The 19,306-nt window shown below is 47.8% G+C and overlaps 1 non-coding gene across 1 annotated transcript; it reads left to right on the plus strand.

The window, feature by feature from the left end:
• The first annotated feature begins 557 nt into the window (after window positions 1-557).
• TRNAS-UGA (transfer RNA serine (anticodon UGA)) lies at window positions 558-630 on the plus strand. Its single transcript has one exon. It is a non-coding gene; the product is annotated as a tRNA-Ser (tRNA).
• Window positions 631-19,306: the final 18,676 nt, after the last annotated feature.

Genomic DNA, 19,306 nt, shown 5'->3' on the forward strand with positions numbered 1-19,306 from the left:
TCCTTTCCCCTGTAAGGCTTGAGCAGGTTTCTGTTATAAACCTGCTGCCTCTTCCGCTTTCCAGGTGGGTTTAGAATGTAGTTTGTATCAGACAGTTTCTGAACCACATTTGTGGGAAGTGCCCACTGCACATCGAGCTTGTTTTCTTGCGATATCCGCAGAAGCATTACTTTAGTGCAATTGAAATCGATGGGCCCTGGCTGTCTGGTTGTAATTCACCCTGGACCTACGCAGGGCTTTAGACATGCCTTCTGACTTCGGCAACATCCTTAAGCGTTCTAGTACCTTAAGTACGTGCTCGATCACAAGTAAGTCTTCCCCGCGTCGTTCCCCTCACTTGTGGAGCATGCGCATCGGCGATGCAGCCGATAATTGCAGAGTAGAGCGTCGAAAAGTCAATACCAAGAATCAGATCATGAGGGCAGTGGTTGATAGAGATAACAAGGCTGATACAGATAACACGGCCAGCAATGTTATTCTGTGAGTGGTGGCGCTGGCTAACACTCCCAGGGTTCGACTAGGACACAAATACCCAAGAAAATGAATGGGGAAACAGCGCCGTGGTAGCTCAAATGGTAGAGCATCGCACGTGAAATGCGAAAGTTGTGGGTTGGATTCCCACCTGTGGCAAGTTGTTTTTTCATCCACTTTATTTTCCAACAATTTATCGCTTCTTTATTTCATTTATTAAGCACAAGTAATTTCCCCTGTGATGTCCTTGGTGTCAGTGCTTGATGGCTTCTTGTGATACGACTAATAAAATCGGGCCCCTCGGTTAACCCCCTTTCTTCTCGTTCATTACATAACGAGGGTCTCGAATCCGGCTACATTGACGCCTTCAGGTCGCATATGTGGGTTTATTGACTAGTTGCCTTCACCCAAAAAGATCACGTTCTCGTGACGCGTGCGCCGAGAAGGACGTTCCACGTCCACTGCCAAGGTCTGTGATTGGTGGCGCTGGCTAACACTCCCAGGGTTCGACTAGGACGCAAATACCCAAGAAAGTGGATGGGGAAACACTACCGCGGTAGCTCAATTGGTAGAGCATCGCACGCGAAATGCGAAGGTTGTGGGTTCGGTTCCCACCTGCGGCAAGTTGTTTTTTCATCCACTTTAATTTCCAATAATTTATCGTTTCTTTATTTCATTTATTAAGCACAAGTAATTTCCCTCGTGATTTCCTTGGTGTCAGTGCTTGTTGGCTTCTTGTGATACGACTAATAAAAATCCGGCCCCTCGGCTAACCCCCTTTCTTCTCGTTCATTACACAAGGAGGGTCTCGAATCCGGCTACATTGACGCCTTCAGGTCGCATATGTGGGTTTATTGACTAGTTGCCTTCACCCAAAACGATCACGTTCTCGTGACGCCTGCGGCAAGAAGGACGTTCCACGTCCACCGCCAAGGTCTGTGATTGGTGGCGCTGGCTAACGCTCCCAGGGTTCGACTAGGACACAAATACCCAAGAAATTGGATGGGAAAAGAGTGACGCGGTAGCTCAATTGGTAGAGCATCGCACGCGAAATTGGAAGGTTGTGGTTTCGGTTCCCACCGGCGGCAAGTTGTTTTTTCAACCACTTTAATTTCCAATAATTTATCGCTTTTTTATTTCATTTATTAAGCACAAGTAATTTCCCCTTAGATGTCCTTGGTGTCAGTGCTTGTTGGCTTCTTGTGATATGACTAATAAATATCGGGCCCCTCGGTTAACCCCCTTTCTTCTCGTTCATTACATAAAGAGGGTCTCGAATCCGGCTACATTGACGCCTTCTGGTAGCATATGTGCGTTTATTGACTAGTTGCCTTCACCTAAAAAGATCACGTTCTCGTGACGCCTGCGCCGAGAAGGACGTTCCACGTCCACCGCCAAGGTCTGTGATTGGTGGCGCTGGCTAACGCTCCCAGGGTTCGACTAGGACACAAATACCCAAGAAATTGGATGGGAAAAGAGTGACGCGGTAGCTCAATTGGTAGAGCATCGCACGCGAAATTGGAAGGTTGTGGTTTCGGTTCCCACCGGCGGCAAGTTGTTTTTTCAACCACTTTAATTTCCAATAATTTATCGCTTTTTTATTTCATTTATTAAGCACAAGTAATTTCCCCTTAGATGTCCTTGGTGTCAGTGCTTGTTGGCTTCTTGTGATATGACTAATAAATATCGGGCCCCTCGGTTAACCCCCTTTCTTCTCGTTCATTACATAAAGAGGGTCTCGAATCCGGCTACATTGACGCCTTCTGGTAGCATATGTGCGTTTATTGACTAGTTGCCTTCACCTAAAAAGATCACGTTCTCGTGACGCCTGCGCCGAGAAGGACGTTCCACGTCCACTGCCAAGGTCTGTGATTGGTGGCGCTGGCTAGCACTCCCAGGGTTCGACTAGGACGCAAATACCCAAGAAAGTGGATGGGTAAATAGCGCCGCGGTAGGTCAATTGGTAGAGCATCGCACGCGAAATGAGAAGGTTTTGGGTTTGGTTCCCACCTGCGGCAAGTTGTTTTTCATCCACTTTAATTTCCAATAATTTATCGTTTCTTTATTTCATTTATTAAGCACAAGTAATTTCCTTTGTTTTGTCCTTGGTGTCAGTGCTTGTTGGCTTCTTATGATATGTCCATCATAGATGAACATTTACTCAGCGAGCAGTTTCTCACGAAATTTAGCATGCCATTGTGTTAGATCCCATGGCAAACAATCCACATGAAATATAACATTCGATTTTTAATGCTTTATAATATGACACCTTATATGCAACCATACTGTTCGGCTCGCGAAAAGGCAGCGTCTTTGTATTTCTGTTTTTTATGTATAATTTCCCATGCGCGCATCAGATACGTTAACTCCAGTTCATTTACCATATCATAGAAAGCCCTACATAAAGCACAACACATGAGGGGATACAAGAACTGGTTTCAAAGGAACGAGTGAGCTTTGTTTAGTCGAGCTCGCCTTCAAATGAACTTCTTCAAGTTTAATTTCGGCATACAACAAATAAGAGTACTTGACCATATTGTAATTGGCACCTGCATCCAACAAGGCCAAGATTCTTGCTGCCCTGCTGGATGCAGGGCAGCAAGATTCCTGCCGTCATTACCTTCTCAATGCGATGTGCGTAAAAATTTTTCGAGTTTCTTGGATTATGCTCGTACTTTCGGCGTTTTGTATGAAATTTTGCAAACATTACCTGTGCCCCTACGGATCTTACATGCCATTCTCACGAGAACCCGAAAACGTCGCCGCCATTTTCAGAGATGATTCATTTCGTGACCTGAATTGCAATATTGGCTGACTGCGAGGCATGTGCGCCCACTGTAGTTCTCACCGGAGCCAGTGGATATGGCATAGGCGCTGTCCTACCCAAGCAAGCATGACCGGGAACGAGTCATTGCATGCGTCAGCCACTTCCTTTCTACTCCGGAACGAAACCTTTCGATTACAGAGCGTGCAGGTCTAACATTAGACTGTATGTTCAGGCAATTCTGCGCGCACTTCTATCACCGCCAATTTCCTGTCCTGTCTCCCTGTCGACACTGAGCGGCCTGATCGGACGTCGGCACTGAGGATGAGGAGACGACGGGCAATCGTGCACTGACTGCGAGCGACTGTTGAGTACAGCTGCAGCGTCAGAGTTTCTGAAACGATCCGGTGAAGGCTGTGAGCTATGGTGGCTTCTGTCAAAAAGGCTAGACGAGGCATACTGTTCTCGTGGAATTGACGATCATCGGTTATTACAATAACGGGTCGCACGTCCAACATGGCGGCAGTACAATCAAATCAGGCTGCCATTTACAGTTCTCCATTCAATTGGGTTACGGTGGCAAGTATAAAACTGAGACGGTGATCCTTGGCGAGATTCATTGGTCGTACAGCTGGAGACTGCGCAGAGGGCGTCGCCCAAAGTCGGGAGTTCCTGCACAGGATGGTATGAACGAGAGGAACTGAAGGAATCACAGGAACAGGAACAGGAATCATCGAGGCCATTGTAGAGAGTAGCAAGGGCCATCCCTTCAATGTTTAGACGTACCACGCGTGCAAGCTAAGACGGAGGCGAAAGTTGAGGGTCGTCTTCGCATGAGGACGTCGTAGTCTTGTTCACTAACCGGGGAATGACTACTCAATACGACGACTTTTGGCGTGCTCAAAGCGCCATGCAATTTCGACACCTCAAGAGGCTGAACAGGTCGTCCGATATGACCTTCAGTACGCGTTTAACCTTGCCGGACTTGGACCTGTCAGTATGAATTGTTGGGTGGATGTGTGAGCACGGGTGGCTAGCTCTTCGTTTGGAGCTGCCTTACGGCCGTGGGCCGTTCTGAACAATCACGAGAGTTTTTTGCCTTGCCGGCGTCCTAGTCACCCAGCTCCTCCTCCTAGTTTTGAAGTCATGTCATTGTAGTTCATTTGACGTAATCCTGCACGTTCGCGAGCGTGAGTGTGTGATCCCAGTTGTTGTGCGGACTGACACATTCGTAGCAGTCCAACCGATCTTCAACGTCATCCATACGACATAATGTTTCAGATTCCCGTGAATATAAAATGACAATCGTTGACTTTCCGATGATCATGACGGTTTCGTGGATGGTGCGCTTGCCTACTCTTCCACCATCGTCCAAACACCGAAGCAACGATCGCTGTGTAACTTCATGTTCCGGCGTCTGTGACCCCGCACTTCTACTAAACTGATGCGACAATTACAATGAGGTGAAGGGAAAACAAAAGCGTGTACTTAAGCAATATATACAATGGGTTCAAGCAGCCAAGCCAAATGTCAGCTCGCGCACCTCTTCATCCTCATCTCGTCTTCGCGTTCACGGCACAGTTGTCGCGTTGATGCCAAAGTGTCGCATAACAATATTGACACGTGTACTTATCTTTATCGGGCGACCACGTTTCGCCGCTTAACAACTGTAATCGCACAGCGTGGGACGCGCCTGCATGTATCCGACGTTTCTGGAAAGTTATCGATGCTTCTACCCGGCTGTCTGTTGTCGCCGAACCTTGTGTTATCTGATTTCATCGCGTAACGCGAATGGTGTAGAACTTTGTGGAAGGCACGCGGGTCTGAACGATTAGTCTGGAACATTCGACGACTGCTCTATAAAAGCCGACGCGCTTGACCCGCTGATCAGATTTACGACGATCGCCGCCTGTGTTCGCCGCTCTCGTTGTGCTTTAAGTGTAGCCTGTTTTGTGGCCACAGGTTCGCCCAATAAAAGCTAGTTTTTGCCTTTCACAGTATTGGTAGTGTTCTTTTACGTCACGACCACGTGACATCTGGTGGAGGTGCTTTTGGTTCATGTAGCGGACGCCACCGACAAGCCGTGATCCAAGCCCGGAACGCAAAGACAACACCTACGTAGCCCCGGACCATCGAGCAAGCCGCCGTCTTCAACAACTGCCCCCGGAGCACGGACTTTTGCATGAGACGACCAGGAAGATGGCCACCAAGTCCACCCCAATGGCAGCGCCAGCGTCACCCGTCGTGCTGCAGAAGCCCAGGGAGCCTCCGACGTTCCGCGGTTCAACTTTCGAGGACCCGGAAAGCTGGCTTGAGACGTACGAGAGAGTCGCTACCTTTAACAACTGGAACAGCGACGACAAACTGCGATATGTCTTCTTCGCTTTGGAAGACGCGGCCAGGACGGGGTTCGAGATCCGAGAAGCCACCTCAACGACCCGGGAACTTTTCCGAAGTGGCTTCCCGCAGACATTCGCAAGCGTCGTACGCCGAGAACGAGCCCATGCGCTATTAGAAACCCGGGTGCAGCTACCTAATGAGACGACCGCGATCTACACGGAAGAAATGAGCCGTCTCTTCCGCCACGCCGACCCTGAAATGCCCGAAGAGAAGAAAGTCCGCCTGCTGAGGTGTGGTGTGAAGGAAGAACTTTTTGCAGGAATGGTACGAAGCCCACCGAAGACCGTCGACGAGTTTCTTCGCGAGGCCACCAGCATCGAGAAGACACTCGAGGTGCGAAACCGGCAATTCGACCGCCGCACGAACTCGACAAACTACGCCGGAGTTCAATCACTGGCCACCGACGACCTGCGCGAGACTATGCGAGCGGTCGTGCGGGAGGAGCTACAAAAGCTGTTCCCACCATCACAGCCTCAAGTGGCTTCGATTGCCGACGCCGTGCGTGAGGAGCTCCAACAACAACTTGGAATAGCCCCTGAATCGCCCCAGCCTGAGCCGCAAGCGATGACCTACGCCGCCGTCGCACGCCGTCAAGGTCCCCCTCCGCGACCGCGCCAGGGCCCTGTCACGCCACAGTTCCGTCGTCTGCCGCCGTCACCGCCAGCACGACCACCCGTCGCCCAGCGCACCGACGCGAGGAAGACGGACATTTGGCGCGCTCCTGACCACCGCCCGCTCTGCTACCACTGCGGAGAAGCGGGTCACGTTTACCGACGATGTCCATACCGGGAGATGGGACTGCGAGGTTTCGCCGTGAACGCTCCGCGCCCGCAGCAAGGTGAACGCCCCCGCGATATCGCCGATTACCTCGCCGCTACTCAGTGGAGCTCTCGACGACCGTCGCGTTCGCCATCACCAGGCCGCTACCTGTCGCCGCAGCGCCGAGCATACACTGGCCCAGCCCGGGGCCGGTCAGCGAGCCCATATCCGGAAAACTAAAAGCAGCAACCGATGGAGGTGTGGTTGCTCTTCGTCGAACTCACGAAGATGCTCCGCCACCGACGAAGACAACGAAGAAACTACTTCGACGACATAACGACACGCCGCCGTCCCGACGAAATCAGGAAGCCAAGACTACACCGATGAAAGACGACTTGACGACGCTACGTTCCAGCTTCAGTTCAACGCGACGCAGCCGTGATCCGACGCCAAGACCCAACTGCAACGCCAAACAAAGAACCACCGACCTCGACGTACTTCTCGACGGCCACGCAGTCACTGCCTTAGTCGACACAGGGGCCGATTACTCCGTAATGAGTGGAAACATCGCCGCCCAGTTGAAGAAGGTTAAGACTGCATGGGAGGGCCTCCAAATTCGGACCGCTGGAGGACACCTCATTACGCCGACTGGAATCTTCACGGCAAGAATTACCGTTCATGACCGGACTTACCCTGCCACCTTCATTGTCCTCCAACAGTGTTCACGAGACGTCATTCTCGGCATGGACTTCCTGAATCAACATGGCGCAGTCATCGACCTGAAGTCGAAATCGATAACGCTGTCACAAGATCAAGCGATACCGCCGGAGAGCTGTCGTAGTCACCACGCCTTGAGTGTGCTTGAAGATCAAGTGATCATCCCGCCGCGCTCCAGCATTATTATTTCCGTCGGCACTGAAACACCCGTTGACGTAGAAGGCGTCATCGAGGGCGCCCAACATCTACTGCTCGACCGTGAAATTTGCGTCGCAAGAGGGATCGCTCGACTCCACGGAGGGCAAGTGGAAGTTATGCTAACCAACTTCAGCCAAGAGTTCAAGCCCATCAACAAGGGCACGACAATCGCATACATCGAGGAAATTGTGGAAACCAGCAATCCCTTTGTCCTCTCGGATTCAGCCGCATCTACCCCGATGAGAATTGTCCCCGAACCAGACGTCGACGTGAATCCAAGTCTTCCTATGAGTAAGCAGCAACAGATCAGAAGTCCTCTCCGACGATACAAAGATTGCTTTTCGACGTCATCGAGGATTCGACATACACCAGTTGCAAAACATCGCATAATAACCGAAGAGAGCGCTCGACCACTCCGCCAGAGCCCTTACCGAGTTTCGACGCGAGAACGTGAAGCTATTAGGCAACAAGTCGACGAAATGCTGCGCGACGACATCATCCAGCCGTCGAAAAGCCCGTGGGCATCCGCTGTTGTCCTGGTAAAGAAAAAGGATGGAAGCCTACGTTTTTGCGTCGATTATCGTCGTCTGAACAAGATCACGAAGAAGGACGTATACCCCCTCCCACGAATAGACTACGCACTGGATCGGCTCTGCAACGCTAAATACTTCTCGTCGATGGACCTCAAGTCTGGCTACTGGCAAATAGAAGTCGACGAGAGAGATCGCGAAAAGACTGCCTTCATCACGCCAGACGGCCTCTACGAGTTCAAGCTCATGCCATTCGGACTGTGCTCGGCGCCTGCAACGTTTCAGCGCGTCATGGACACGGTGTTAGCCGGACTGAAGTGGCAGACGTGCCTTGTTTACCTGGATGACGTCGTTGTCTTCGCCGGAAACTTCGACGATCACCTTAGGCGGCTTGCGACAGTGTTAGAAGCCATCAAGTCATCAGGGCTCACTCTGAAGCCGGAAAAGTGCCGTTTCGCTTACGGTGAGCTTTTGTTCCTAGGCCACGTGATCAGAAAATCAGGAGTACGCCCCGACCCACAGAAGACAGCTGCCATCGCAAAGTTCCCGCAGCCAACCGACAAGAAGGCAGTGCGCAGATTCCTTGGCATGTGTGCCTACTATAGGCGCTTTGTCAAGGACTTTCCTCGCATCGCGGAGCCGCTAACACATCTAATCAAATGTGATGTCACGTTCAAGGGGGAAACGCCGCAGGCCAAGGCATTTCAAGAACTCAAACGACGCATGCAGTCGCCGCCGGTACTTGCACACTTCGACGAGGACGCCTATACCGAAATCCACACTGACGCCAGTAGCCTAGGCCTCGGTGCCGTCCTAGTCCAGAGGAAAGAAGGACTTGAAAGGGTGATATCGTATGCTGGCCCGTCGCTGTCAAAAGCGGAAAGCAACTATTCTACGACTGAAAAGGAATGCCTCGCCATCATTTGGGCTACAGCTGAATTCCGCCCTTACCTCTATGGCAGGCCATTCAAAGTCGTCAGTGACCATCACGCATTGTGTTGGCTAGCTAACTTAAAGGACCCTTCAGGACGGCTGGCGCGGTGGAGCCTCAGACTACAAGAATATGACGTCACGGTAGTATACAAGTCCGGAAGAAAACACTCCGACGCCGACTGCTTATCGCGCGCCCCCATCGATCCCCCGCCGCAAGACGACGAGGACGACGACGCCTTCCTTGGGATAATAAGCGCGGAAGACTTCCCTAAACAGCAACGAGCCGACCCGGAGATAAAAGGCCTCGTCGAGTATTTGGAAGGGAACACCGACGTTGTCCCTAGGGAATTTAAGCGCGTGTTGTCTTCGTGCACGCTACAAAACAACCTGCTCGTGAAGAAGAACTCTCATCAGTCCGCGCCAGCTACCTTCTTGTTGTACCATCAGCGCTGCGTCCAGAAATACTCCACGCCCTACACGACGATCCAACCGCTGGGCACCTCGGATTCTCCCGGACGCTGTCGAGAATACAGGAAAGGTAATACAGGCCGCGTCGGACCGCCGACGTCACCCGTTACGTCAAGACATGCCGAGACTGTCAACGACGCAAGACACCACCCACAAGGCCAGCAGGATTACTACAGCCGATCGAACCTCCTCGGCGACCATTCCAGCAGATCGGGATGGATTTGTTGGGGCCGTTTCCGACGTCAACATCCGGGAATAAGTGGATCGTCGTAGCGACCTACTATCTCACTCGCTTCGCTGAAACTAAAGCTCTACCAAAAGACAGCGCAGCCGAAGTGGCGAAATTTTTCTTCGAGAACATCCTGCTGCGACATGGTGCCCCAGAAGTCCTCATCACCGACAGAGGAATGGCTTTTACAGCAGAGCTCACCCAAGTCATTCTGCAATATAGCCAGACAAGCCACAGGAGGACAACTGCCTACCATCCACAGACGAATGGTCTCACGGAGCGCCTGATCAAGACCCTCGCCGACATGCAAGCAATGTACGTCGACGTCGAGCATAAGACGTGGGACGCGGTCCTGCCGTACGTAACGTTCGCTTACAACACGGCGGTGCAAGAAACAACACAGATCACGCCGTTCAAGTTGGTTTACGGCAGGAACCCGACGACGACGCTCGACGCCATGGATGCTGCCGCACGTCACTGACGAAGAAAATGTTGACGTCGCTACCTATCTCCAGCGCGCCGAAGAAGCACGACAGCTCGCCCGCCTGCAGATCAAGAACCAGCAGAGGACCGACAGCCGACACTACAACCTCCGACGACGCTTCGTCGAGTACCAACCTGGCGACCGTGTTTGGGTCTGGACCCCGATACGACGACGAGGACTCAGTGAGAAGCTACTCCGACGCTATTTCGGACCCTACAAGGTCATCCGACGTATTGGCGCTGTGGACTATGAGGTCGTTCCAGACGACATTTCGCATTCATAGAGGCGCCGCGCACGATCTTAAGTGGTCCACGTGGTGCGCCTTAAACCCTTTTACGGACGCTGACGAACTTCGCCATTTTTGTTCTTTTCTTTGCTACGAGTGCTTTTGTTTATTACCTTCGTTTGTTTGCAGCATCGGGTCGATGCTTTTTAAGAGGGGGGTATTGACACGTGTACTTATCTTTATCGGGCGACCACGTTTCGCAGCTTAACAACTGTAATCGCACAGCGTGGGACGCGCCTGCATGTATCCGACGTTTCTGGAAAGTTATCGATGCTTCTACCCGGCTGTCTGTTGTCGCCGAACCTTGTGTTATCTGATTTCATCGCGTAACGCGAATGGTGCAGAACTTTGTGGAAGGCACGCGGGTCCGAACGATTAGTCTGGAACATTCGACGACTGCTCTATAAAAGCCGACGCGCTTGACCCGCTGATCAGATTTACGACGATCGCAGACTGTGTTCGCCGCTCTCGTTGTGCTTTAAGTGTAGCCTGTTTTGTGGGCACAGATTCGCCCAATAAAAGCTAGTTTTTGCCTTTCACAGTATTGGTACTGTGTTCTTTGACGTCACGACCACGTGACAATATATAGCGAAATAGTGCACGCAATGATTATAGCGCTCTTTTGTTTGCTTTCGTTATGAGTATGCATTCGATGGCTTGCACTAGAAATCTGCTTTCGGGTAGAGAAAAAACAGCATTCTTCAAAATAGATTCAAGTGCACATGATAGCTCCTTGGAGAAGGCAGCGCTCCTGCGTCATAAACGGCTGGACCGGCATGGCGTGTTTTTTCAGTTTCGTACCCACACTTCTGCGGCTTAAATTTGCTTTCTGTTGGTTTCTGACAACTGAGTCCTGGTTCATAGACAATCTGTAGAACGCACCGTCTTCCAATCATTAATCTCCAGAGGTATTTAGATTTTCCGCTATAGCATCACAGGAAGTGCCCTATGTTCTCCACGAAGTGTTGCACAATTTCTAGCTGGATTGGTTGGAATAATGATTCCTGGATGTGCGGATGACTCTGTTTCTGAGCGCAACTAATCTTAGTTTGTTGTAGACCTTCTCAGCTGGTAAAGTGAAGAGACACAGATACGTCTTCGTCCTATTCCTGATCTTATAGTTCCCTATTTCGTTGGCTTCATATTGGTTTTTCACGTCGGTGCTGGTTTATATGGAGCTTGACAAAATAAAACCATCCCTTCATAGCTGCAATCGGCGTTGCTGCGCTCTGCGCCATGGTTACATACAACCCCCCCCCCACATATATATATATATATATATATATATATATATATATATTGGGGGGAGAGGGTTTGTGTGTGTGTTGTGTGTTGTGTGTGTATGCGTGTCTTTTATTTGTCGCAATGGCGGAGTGGCAAAGTGCATTCAACGTATTTCGCACATATAAAGGTCAATTTCTTGGAGATATGTTACAATTCCACTTATTTGACAACCTAAATGAAATAGTTGCTTGTCAGGCTGTGTGAAACGTTCCAAAGACCCCATGAGATTTTATCTTAAGGTTTTCCAAAGGTTATATTTCCTAAAGGCACGGAATAATTAAATTTTCGCACCGCTTCACACATTTTCCCACTTGAATAAAGAATAAAGGATGTAACACGTCAGCCAAATCATCTACGCCTGCAGCGCTGCCACTGAGCCAACATTATCGCCAGTATTTGGGACGTGTCTGAGCCGCTCTAACTTTTAGATATGAATGTGGATAAAAGTGTAAGTGTTTACCTTAGAACGGTAGAGCTAGGTCATGGGGTTTATAATTATTACAAAACAAATTTGCTTACAGGGTGAAACGAGGTACAGGAAGAAGCCACAGGCAAAGCCCAGCAAGCGCAGAGTACCCAAAGGTAACGCGCGAGCACTCTTCTTGTTTCTCTGCCTCAGTCGCGCGGTACTGCGACATTTTCCCTGGGGGCAGCTGAACCTCGCTGAGCGAGTTAAAGGGACGTGTGATGGTACTGTTTGAGTCTGCTCACGTGACAACTTGCGTCGCACATGAACGCCGATTACTTGTCACTTTGGTGACGAAGTAGTTGACATCACTCAAGCGACTGACTTTAACAAAGGGTCCCGTGTAAGTGGCAAGAAACTTGCGGTACAATCCCGATTTGCGAACAGGTGTCCACAACCAAACATAGTCACTGGGAGTAAAGCTGACAGAGATATGCTGCGAATCATAGCGAATCTTGCTGTTTACTTGTGACGACAACGTCCTAAGATGAGCCAGTCCCATGCTTCTGCAGCACGATAGAGTTTGGGCGATTGAAGGATCTTCTTGACACGATAAAGGCCGAATAGTGTCCAGAAAGCTTTGGAGAGCGCGTGCGTAGCAAAAAAAAAGAACGGAGCATATCCGGTAACTTCATGCTTGGCTATACTGTACGCGTAGGTTACAAAAGCTGAGACGGCGTCCCAATTTTTCTGGTCAGCAGCGACATACATTGATAACATGTTGGTAAGGCTTCGATTCGTCCGCTAAGTGAGCCCATTGGTTTGCGGATGGTAAGGAGTGCAATGACGATATGCAGAACAACGAAGCCGTAAAAGTTCTTCAACGTTGGTGGTGAATTGCCGCCCACGTTCACTGATGACAACCCGGGGAGCGCCGTGACGGAGTAAGACTTGATGCAACAAAAATGAAGAGACATCCGCTTCAGGGGCAAGTGGAAGTGCCGCCGTTTCAGCGTAGTGATTAAGGTAATCTAGGCATACGATAATCCAATGGAAGCCAGCTTACGTCTTTGAGAGCGGGCCGAGCAAATCGGTCCAACTTTTTCAAAGGATAATATCGGTTGCCTAACTCATTGCAAATATCCTGCTGGAGCCGTCGTCGTTTGCTTGTGGCGCTGGCAAACCGCACAGCTGGCGACATAGTGGTTCTTTGTTTTCCAGAGCTTGGGCCAGGAAAATCTCTGGCGAAGTCGGTGTAGCGTGCATGCGAAGTCAAGTTGCCCTGACGTGACATCGTCATACGTGGAACTAATCACAGGAGGATGCAGGTTTTCGGGCACAACTAGAAGCATTTGAAAACCATCAGCCGAGTAATTTTTATTTGTAGAGCAAACCATTACGAAAAGTAAACGGCATTGTTCCTGCTGGCTCACGTGCAGCTGCCCGTAGGAATATCAAGGTAGGGTCGCAGCGTTGCTCGCTCTCGAAGCTACTCAGGACAGGAGAGTCGGAAGAGATGGAAACTAGGTAGCCATCGAAGTGATCATCGTCAGCTTTAGTGTGCGGCGAAGGGAGACGGGATAGGCAATCAGCATCCATGTGACATCGCCCGTTCTTTTAGTTGACGGAGAAGCTGTACTCTTCAAGGTGCAAACTGCGTAACCCGTCTGGCCGGTTGGCCAGACGGGTCACGCAGCCCAGCTTGAATGAGTGAATGATGGTCAGTCACTATCGCGAATGCGCGGCCGTGTAGATACGGACGGAACTTCTTAATGGCGAAGACGACTGTTTGGCACTAGAGTTAAGTAACGGTGTACTTTTTCTCCGCTTTTATAAGTGTCTGACTTGCATAGGTAGTTACATGCTGATGGCCACCGCAGATCTCTGCAAGCGCCGCGCCAACACCCACACCACTGGCGTCAGTATGCAGCTCAGTTGACACCTCCGGATCAAAATGCTGTAGAACCGGTCCAGAAATCAGCAAAAAAATTCAGCTTTAGAACGCCGACTCGCAGTCAGCAGTCCTCAAGTATGGGGTGTCTTTGTGAAGTGAAGACGTGAGGGGAAAGGCAAGATGTGCGAAATTCTTAATAAAGTGCTGCAAATACGACCAATGACCCAAAAAGCTTCGCATATCTTTCAAAGTGTGTGGCTGTTGGAAGTCGCGAACAGCTGCTATCTTTTCAGGGTCTGGTCGAATGCCGTTTTTGTCGACCAGAAAACCTAGCACGAGGGCTTGACGCTCACCGAAATGACATGTCTTCGAGTTTAAAATAAGGCCAGCTTGCTGGATACAGTCAAGAACGACCGACAGGCGCTTATTGTGCTCATGAAAAGCCAGGCCATAAATAATGACGTCGTCTAAATAGCACATGTAAATCTCTCATTTTAGTCCGTGGTGCACAGCATCGATAAATCGCTCGAATGTCTCTAGAGCGTTGCATAAGCCAAAGGACTTAACGTTGAACTCGAAGAGACCGTGAGGTGTCACGAAGGCTGTCTTCTCCTTGTGTGAGTGGTCCATGGGAATTCGCCAATATCCTGAGCCTGGAGTGGAGGCAGTCGACGGCGTCGTGTATTGGTGGTAGGGGTACACGTCTTTTTTGTGATGGTGTCTAGGTTGCGATAGTCCGCACAGCATCTCCATGAGTTGCCTTTTTTCTTGACTAGGTTCACAGGAGCAGCGCAGGGGCTACATGACTTCTGGATCACTCCTTTCCGTAACATTTCTTTGACCTGTTCGGCGATGACTTCTCTCCCTGAAGGTGAAACGCGATAAGGTTTCTGAGGAATTGGCGTCGCTTGACGTGTATGGATACGGTATTGCTTACGTAGGCCATTGGTATCTCCAGAATCAGAATCAGAACCAGTTTTATTTTCCTAAAGGAAAGGAAAAATGGACCCCAGCCAAAAAGCTGCTCATTGAGCAGCTTGACGAGGCCTGAGGCCCTACAGGCAGTGGCAACAGCGGCAAAACAGCAGTATATTTTGTACACCCATACTAGAAGAAAAAAATAAAGCAACTCGAGAAACGAAAAACGAAAAAAAAGAAAGAAACCGTTCGAACCAAGCTGTGACGAACGAGAAAAAAAATATTTACATATACATACACCAATAACAAACCAATATTGTACACTGACATGTTATATTCACACGTACACACGCAAACACCCGTAGAAGTAGCGCGCATACACCCCTATATATACGTATATGTACACCTACATATACATTGACATATACACGCGTGCATAGCATATATACACACGCCATTCAAGTGCACAAATGTATAACGCTAAGGTAAATATTTTACGAAGAATGAACCGTTAGAAAAACGGAGTGAGAAAAAAGTGAAATCAGACAATGCCTGCAAAACTAACCCACACAAAAGAACGCACAATGCCGATGTAAGCTGTATGATATAAATATGTTGCTCATTAACCAATACTGTTTAAAAAGTACTCAATTAAAGCACGTTTATTCATTGCGGGGCCATCAATTAAGGTTGCAATATTGTTCAGGGTGTAAGGTATTATATACTTCAACGTTTGTTGAATGTAATTCGTTCGAGTTTTAGGAAGACACCACTTTTCTATTTGTCGAGTGTTGGCTGCCGGTACACGTACCTTGAGCGCTGATATTCTGATAAGGAAGTTAGTACGAAGCGTGGTTTTAGTGGTGATTAAAGAAACAGTAATGTGCGGTAGCATAATACTGATGGGCAGAATTTTTAACCGAATAAAAAGCGGTTAGGAGTGTGCGCAGTAGTCTTCGTCTGCAATGGCACGAATCGCTTTGTTTTGCAGGCTCACGATTCTATTCATGTTAGTCGGTGATGCCGTGCCCCAAACAAGATGACAATATGCGATGTGTGATTGAAATAATGAAACATATATCTGTTTTTTATTGTTCACTGGAAGAATGCCACGACATTGGGAAAGTGCTCCAACAGCTTTAGATAAACTTAGGGATACGTAATTAGTGTGCTCAGTCCATCGAAGGTGCTCATCAAATACAACACCCAGTGTTTTGTGGTGGCTAACGACATCAATAATATTATTGCCTAGGTTAATGGTTAAGTTAGCCCCTATGTGACGATTTATAGCGCGAAAAATACGAGCCTTTGACTTAGTTGTATTTATTTTGAGATTCTTTAACTTATACCAATTGAAAAGGCTGTTTAGGGCATCGTTTGCTATTGAAATTATTTCTGTAGCCGAAAGACCAGAGATAAATAGGGAAGCGTCATCGGCATAAATTACAAAATCAGCTTCTGTTGAAGTTGTTATCACATCGTTTATAGAGACATTGAAAAGAAAATGTCCTAATATGCTGCCCTGAGGGACGCCGCATTTCAGATATAATTTGGATGAACAAAAACTGTCAATGTTCACTATTTGTTCCCAGTCTTTAAGCTATGAACTAAATATTTGAAGTGTCCTTCCCCTAACGCCGTACTTGTTTAACTTATCTCAGAGAATATAATGGTCTAGACAATCGAAGGCCTTACTGAAATCCACAAGGATTCCTAGTGTTAGGAGTTTGTTTTTAATATTCTGTAAAATAATTTCTTTTTGGACTAATAAAGCTGATTCTGTAGAAAAACCTTTACGGAAGCCAAATTGAGTGATATTAACTGATTTGCATCAAAGAAGTTCTGCAAACGTTTGAGCAGAACTTTTTCTAGCACTTTCGAAAAAAGAGGTAGAATTGAGATGGGGTGATGATTACTCATGACGTTTTTCGAGTCTGACTTGAAAATGACGGTAACCTTGGCGAGTTTCATTCTTGCAGGGAAAACACACGATTCTAGTGAAAGGTTAATAATATGACAAGGAGGCAGTGCAAGAAAGTCAGCTACCAACTTTACTGGTTTAATTGTGAAGCCTTCTACATCAGAGCTGGAGTTATTTCGTAAGGACATGAGAACGGTAAATACTTCTGATGGATCTGTTGGGCTGAGAAATACTGAGCTGGTTGTTTTATTTGAAATAACAGAACACGCATCTGCGTTATAATTTGCTGTTGCTTGCTCGGTGAAGAGGTTGTTAAAGCAATCGGCTAATAGTACGCCTGATTTTGGTGACGCATCGATAATCAATTCGCCAATGTCATTAGATACATTTCTATGGTTAATTACCTAATTTATTGCACGCATTCTTGCTTTCAGCGAAAATTACAGAGTAATAGTCACGCTTGGCTTTGCGCAACTCATTATTTAATTTATTCCTAAACTGCTTAAACACAACGTAATAATTAAGATTTCTGGTTACCAAAAACTGTAGTACAGGCGATCTTTTTCTTAATGATTTTGAAAAGGCTAGGTGAAACCCATGGTTTCTTCATTTTTTGGGGTGATTGTCTCGTTTTTAATGGGAAACTTAAGCCATAAAGCACTTTAAGTTTATCAATGGACGCATTATAAGCCTCATCCACTGAACGATAGTTGAGACATTGTGTCCATGGTGTCTCGCTTGTTAGTCGCCTGAATGACTGTAGTTTGTTATCAGTAATTGCCCGAAAGGTTACCGGTCTGCTTCGAACAGGTGCAGGTTGATGCTTTTCTATTGTTATAAAAATAGGACAATGATTGCTTAGATCACAAGACAGTGTACCCGAAGATTTTACCATGATATCTGTATTAACAATAAACAAGTTAATAATGCTTGACGAAGAGACCGTGATTCACGTTGGAGATGTGATGGTGTTGGTGAATCCATTGGATTCAATGGCCGTAAGAAATTCTACTGAACCAGCGTTCACTTCGTTTAGATTAATAATAAAGTCACCGCCGAGCAATACGGTGTAATTATCTTGTGAACAGTAATTAAGAAGAACATTCAAAAATTTGAAAAAGTGTTATGGTTTCCACCAGGAGGCCTGTAAATTACAGAAAGCATGTAAGTGTTGTGTTGTAGCACAAGAGCTTCATAGTCATTGGTTATAACGGTAAATTGTGGAATGATGTTGCACTTCAAAGAAGACCTAACATAAATAGCTACTCCTCCTCCGCGGGAAGGCTTATTTAGGAAAAAGGGGGCGTACGATATTAATTTGGATAGGTCTGCTTCATGCTAACACCCCGTTTGAGTGAATAACAAACACTCAAACGTCAATGCAAGGTTACCTACAAAACTTTCAATCTGATCTTGCATATTTTTCATATAACAAATATTAAAATGCACCGCGGAAAAAGAATTTTTGGCGTTTGTACTGTTGCTGATGTCGCATGGCATGACCCGATCGTAATAATTTGCAGCAGCCATGATGAAAAAAACAGACACAGCAGTAGGAGTGGCAGAGAAGTAATTATTTGTAGACGAAGGGCAAGGGAACACGCAAGTGCTTCACATGTAAAACTGACATTGATTAACGTGATGGCTTCGTAACTGAGGGTGTATATGGCTACCCAAAATACAAGTGCACACTCTCGGTTGCGGAAACAATAACAGACCAGAGCGGCGGCAGTTAGCTTCACGTCACATTATGATACAAACGGTACAAAACAGCCCTCAAGGTATACTATCTTAAGCATGCGCCGACATTCTGGCAAGATCCTCGCTTCGTAGAATCTTAATGCAAGGTGCATTATAAGAGTGCCGGGCAAAGATCTTTCCGCTGCGCACCCACACATATTTCCAGTTTACTTCGCGCTTACGAGCAGTTGCTTGACCTAACAGGCGTTTCAAAGACGCACACAAATGGTCATTGATGAAGACTGGAGCTTGTGAATCAAAACCAAGAGAACTGCTTGTAAGTCTAATAGGGCGGGCCTTTTTAAGGAACATGTCTCGTTTCTTGCGACTGGCAAACTGCACGACAATATTATTTGTAGTGGGATTCTTAGCTGTAGGAACTCGATGAACAACTTCGATATCGGCAGGATTTACGGGTTCTTGAATGACTTTGCCAATTTTTGTGATTACTTTTGTAAGATTTTCTCCCTTACAGAAAGGCACTCCTTTAATCTCATGGTTTGCAAGACGGGAGTATTGCTCAAGCTGGACAAGCCTGTTTTCCGGCTCTTTGACCTGCTGAGACAGGTCACTGCAGCGTGTTTCAAGCCTGGTGTTAGTCTCTTTCAAGAGCCGATTTTCGGAAATCACCTCCTCATGCGCCTTATTGATACTTGCCAGGCTAGCTTTAATTACTCGCATTTCTTTTCGGAAATCACGATCAAAGCCGTCCCGGAACTCCTTCAGTTCCGCCCTCAGTTCCTGCTTAAATTCTTCAAAAAGAGCAATCAGTTCCTTAGACATGGTGAAAGTGGTTTAGTGAAAAGCAAAGATAGCACACTGCGGCAGCAGCAGCAGCAGCAGCAGGAGCATAAATGAAAAGAAATAACAAGAATGAAAAAAAAAAACCTACGTGTGCGAAGAA

Source organism: Dermacentor variabilis, chromosome 7, assembly GCF_050947875.1.
Source record: "Dermacentor variabilis isolate Ectoservices chromosome 7, ASM5094787v1, whole genome shotgun sequence".
NCBI lineage: Eukaryota > Metazoa > Arthropoda > Arachnida > Ixodida > Ixodidae > Dermacentor > Dermacentor variabilis.